Below are 5,253 nucleotides of genomic sequence, written 5' to 3' on the forward strand. Positions count from 1 at the left end.
CTCAATGGAGTTTGAGTGGAATTGGCTAGCTAAAGCATTTACTGCATTTGCATTTTCTGCAAATTGAATGTACAATTGTATAAACTTGCCTTGCAACGCAGCTGAAGTAACATAGCTAGCTAACTATTTACTTGCTTATTGTGTAGTGGAGGATAAAAATAACTGTATGCCTATGGATGTGTAGCTAGCTACAGTGTGTAGCCAATCTGTGTATGGACCCTAAAACGTTTGGTATGAATATTAGTTCAGAACCTATCTATGAACCTCAGCTATCATAGTTGTTGTATCAACTTCAAGTCTGAATGGAATTAATGAAGCCTATGGATAGAGTAGAATATAATAACTTTATTGTCCTATATACATGTACTGTAATTATTACCACATATGAGATTCCCACATTGTAGCCTGTACATTGAATATATTCACTGATTATGTACTCTTCCTTGGCAAATAAAGGTGCGGTTCAGGTATGAATCTCTTACACATTCTTTTTCAGTCATATCAATCTCCATTATTTGAACGATGCTGTGTCTGCATGTATGTATTACAATTCTACACTTCAACAGTGTTTAGCCCTCCTGCTCCTGGGACATCAGTGATTACACATTCTAACTATGCAATAGACTATACTCATGATTTAAGTAAAGTCTGACTTGTAATTCATATACACAGAAAAAAACTATGCATATCTAACTCCCTTCGTCTGCATTAATTTGAGGACACAGGATAGTATTTCAATGAGATACTTAATTTCAAACAGTAGAGAATGTGAAGCGCTTCCTTGAAAGAAGTTCATTATCTAGGTGTTATAAATACATAAATTGTAATTATGATAAGTGTAATATTATATTATAAATAAAACGAGGAAGAAAGAAAGTGGGGGGAGAGGTGTAGAAGACAGAGGTAAAGAGGTAAGAACAGTGGCAGACAGCATATGATTAATGAATTACAGTGCTACCCTAATATTCTCTCAGTTCATCACAATTGCGGTGTCTCCTAACCAGCCTTGGTCCCCCAGTTGGCCCGAAGGTTACCTTAAGAGCGGGTGAGGTGGCGATGACGGGACTGGCTTCCTCTCTCACATCAAAACATACCTGCAGACAAGAGACAGATAGATAGAGAGAGAGCATGATTAAGCCTTGTTTTTTTATTCTAACATGGTCAGTCATCATAATCATCAGGAGGTGAAATGCAAAACTGACCTTGGATCATTAACTCTGCGACTACTACATCTCTGTCTGTATTTCAAAGTAAAGCATCTTAATAATACTTTCTGTTGACCTGACCAAGTGACCTCTCACCTATGAACATGCTGTGCCCTCTGTGTCAGCCAGTTCAGATGCGGGAGGGGTTCACCAAAGCAGCTGATATAACCTAGAGGATTTTGGGAGAAGGGAGAGAGGGATGAAGTTAAGAAGAGAGACTGTTATAGTGTGTGTGTCGTCTCACCTGGTGTCCACACTAAGTGGCTACAGAGTACTTTATGCTGAAAAACAGACACATGAAGACAAACAATAGATGATAATGTCAATAGTAGATACTGTAGGTAACGCAGACACCTATCGAAGTGTACCTGAAGCATTTAAATATAGAGGGCTATGTGTCTCACCACTTGGTTATTGCAAGGCTAACCCCCAGGGAAATCATGACTTGGCAGCAACAGATAGTCCAGTGAAAATGGCTGTGTTTATGTGGTGTAAATCTGAAAATTAGCAGCTGACATCTTAAGGGTTTTTAATTAATGCACGTTAGACAGGTTCCATGTACAAGACAGGCAGAGATGAAGAGAGAAAAAGAACAGAACAGTTTAATTACCTCTGGTTATGGACACTTTTGCCAGCAATAAAGCTTCCACTGCCTGTTCCTCAGACAGTGAACATCTGGCAATAACTACATTTTTGACCCCTTGATCAGCTCGCTCTCTGAAAGTAAAGAAAATAGCTTATTTTTTTGTAGATATGAAAACAATAACTGAGATATGACCGTTCAATCTAAAGCAGCAGATGTCATTTTCAGGATACGTCAATACAGAACAGAAAGCTTAACACCAGACTGGTATTGTGGTTGTTCATTGTGTGATGGGAAATATGCAATGATACCTGCACCATCTACACTCTGTAAAGACTCCCTAACTCTTCGTGACAGACATATTGTGCTCTTTCATCCTTCTGTAAAAAAGCTAACCGTTACACTGTCATGAAATATGATTATATATCGACTATGAAACAAATATGACATGGCCTGCTTATGAGTTGCCATGAAAGAAAATTAGATTAATTCAACTGAAAATGGCGAGAACAGGCAATCGTAGCTAAATGCTTTTGGTTAGCTTGAGAATAATAATTGCATAATTTATCATTCTACGGTATGTATGTATGTATGTAATATAGTAGAATGTTATGAACCGACACTGAATCGTAGGAACTAACTACTAGCTATGTAAAAGTTGGATGGAAGAACGCCCAGTGCTGCTTACCTGAGATGACATCATCACGCAGTCCTTCTCGTAGGTGTCTGCTATGACTTCCTTTCTCAGAAAAAAGTTGCTCTCAGAACAATTACTTTTGATTGAAAATAATAAAAAGTTTTGCTCTCGACAAAAAGACACAAATATACCTCCATAGCATATGAGTTCCTTAGGGCGGCGCACAATTGGCCCAGCGTCGTCGGGGTTTGGTGGGGTAGGCCGTCATTGTAAATAAGAATTTGTTCTTAACAAAGAAAGAGCAGCCATTTTATTTTGTTAATCTTTCAGGGCGAAACCCTGTGTCTTGTGTGATGGAAGTCCCACCTCTGCTGTAATCCCTTGTGAGTTCAGCTTTCAGGGATAAGTGACCCCTTGTGGTGAAAACTATTTTTATGTGGAAAAATAATCCATTGTGAGAACCAACTTCTGGTTACACTTTAAGAATATCCAACCCATCTTAACTGATAGGATATCGTTGTCTGATTCTATTTAACAAGGAAATTAAATTGCCAAACAATTGCGCCTTCTTCACCACACTGCCTCTGTGGTTGGACCATTTCTGTTTGTCCGTGATGTGTACGCTGAGGAACTTAACTTTTTACCTTCTCCACTACTGTCCCGTCGATGTGGATAGGGGGGTGCATCGTCTGTGGACCTATAGGGGTGGAAAGCAAATTGAAGCGGGTCTAGGGTGACAGGTAAGGTGGAGGTGATATGATCCTGACTAGTCTCTCAAAGCACTTATGATGATGAAATAAGTGAGTGCCACGGGGCGACAGTCATTTGGTTCAGTTACCTTTGTATTCTTGGGTGGAGGAACAAACAATGATGGAAATCTTCAAGCCTGTGGGGACAACAGACTGGGATAGGGAGAGATTGGTCTGCGCATGCTCTTACTCACGTCGGCCACGGAGAAGGCGAGCCCACAGTCCTTGGTAGTGGGCCATATGGGTGGCTCTGTAGTATCCTCAAAGCAGGTCAAAGAAGGTGTTTAGTTTATCTGGGAGCAAGATGTCGGTATCCGTGACATGGCTGGTTTTCGTTTTATAGCCCGTGATCGTATGTAGACACTGTCTCATGCGTCTCGTGTCTGAGCCTTTGAATTGTGACTCCACTTTGTTTCTGTACTCACATGTTGCTTGTTTGATTGCATTGTGGAGGGAATAACTATACTGTTTGTATTCGGCCATATTCGCCTTTCCATGGTTAACTGCGGTGGTTCGCGCTTTCAGTTTTGCACGAATGCCGCCATCTATCCACAGTTTCTGGTTAGGGTAGGTTTTAATAGTCACAGTGGGTAAAACATATCCTATACACTTTATAAACTCACTCACCGAATCAGCGTATATGTCGATGTGGCTTCCCGGAACATATCCCAGTCCATGTGATCAAAACAATCTTGAAACTTGGATTCCGATTGGTCAGAACAGTGTTGAATAGTTCTTAGCACGGGTGCCTCCTGTTTGAGTTTCTTTCTATAGGAAGGGATGAGCAAAATGGAGTCATTGTCAGATTTGCCGAAAAGAGGGCGGGGGAAGGCCTTGTATGCATCGAGGTAGTTAGATTAACAGTGGTACAGTGTTTTCCAGTGCGAGTGCTACAGACGATATGCTGATTGAATTTAGGTAGCCTTGTTCTCAAATGAGCTATGTTAAAGTCCCCAACTACAATAAATGCAGCCTCAGGATATATGGTTTCCAGTTAGCATAAAGTCCACTGAAGTTCCTTGATGGCCGTCGTGGTATCGGCTTGAGGGGGGATATACACGACTGTGACAATAACGGAAGAAAATTCTCTTGGGAGATAATACGGTCGGCATTTGATTGTGAGGAATTCTAGGTCAGGTGAACGAAAGGAATTAATTTCCTGTATATTGTTACAATTACACAATGAGTCGTGTAAAAAAAAAAAAAAACGACCTTCTTTTCAGAGAGATGGTTTTTCCTGTCGGCGCGGCTTTATCTACTCCGACAGCAGGAGAGCCATGTTTCCGTGTAACAGAGTATGTTACAATCCCTGATGTCTTTTTGGAAAGCAGCCCTTGCCCTAATTTTGTCTACCTTGTTGTCTAGGGACTGGACATTATTGAGTAATATACTCAGAAGCGGTGGGTGGTGTGTGCGCCTCTGAAGTCTGACCAGAAGACAACTATCAGAGAGGGGGGGTCCCCATTCTCACGTTAATTAGTAAAACCTTCACCTGTAGAATGATTGATTGCAGACCTCAGCAGCGATATAAACCCAAACTATGCCATAAGCAAGAAAACAGCAGAAATGGTCAAATACCTTGTAAAGGTTATCTCCAGTTTAGCCCTGATGTTTGGCCACAAGCAGAGATCGACATCAGTCCAGTACCGCAGTGCACAGCAGAAGCAAGAAACGGTTGCCATGAAGGGACAGGTAGAGAGAACCGGGAAACTAATGACAAAAGCAGAAAAGGCAAAAATATTGCTAGCCTTGGAACTGCATTTGAAAACTGAACAATTAAAAGTAATGGCAAAAACGTATGACGACGAACGAGCACAAACTCTTCAACAAAATCGTCTTCTACAGGAACAACACGATTTAGCCAAAACTAAATACGACGAAGTCCACGCAAAACTAGATAAATCTGACGATTTACCTACAAACGGGCACAAAACTTGATAACATGCATGCAGTTTTGATGAACAACACTCAAAGCAATAATGTTCTAGTCCAAATGCTGCAGACCAAAGACAATGAATTAATGAACACAATGACCAAGTTGGATGAAAAAATTGCGGAACTCATTGAAGTCATTGATCA

General features: G+C 40.8%; 1 long non-coding RNA gene across 1 annotated transcript; it reads right to left on the reverse strand.

Moving 5' to 3' along the window:
- Nucleotides 1-325: 325 nt before the first annotated feature.
- On the reverse strand, nucleotides 326-4,374 carry LOC135574706 (uncharacterized). Its single transcript, XR_010465581.1, has 3 exons — nucleotides 1,816-4,374; nucleotides 1,302-1,374; nucleotides 326-1,094 (listed from the first exon to the last, which is right to left on the reverse strand). It is a non-coding gene; the product is annotated as an uncharacterized LOC135574706 (long non-coding RNA).
- Nucleotides 4,375-5,253: the final 879 nt, after the last annotated feature.

This window comes from Oncorhynchus nerka, linkage group LG2 (genome assembly GCF_034236695.1).
Source record: "Oncorhynchus nerka isolate Pitt River linkage group LG2, Oner_Uvic_2.0, whole genome shotgun sequence".
Taxonomy (NCBI): domain Eukaryota; kingdom Metazoa; phylum Chordata; class Actinopteri; order Salmoniformes; family Salmonidae; genus Oncorhynchus; species Oncorhynchus nerka.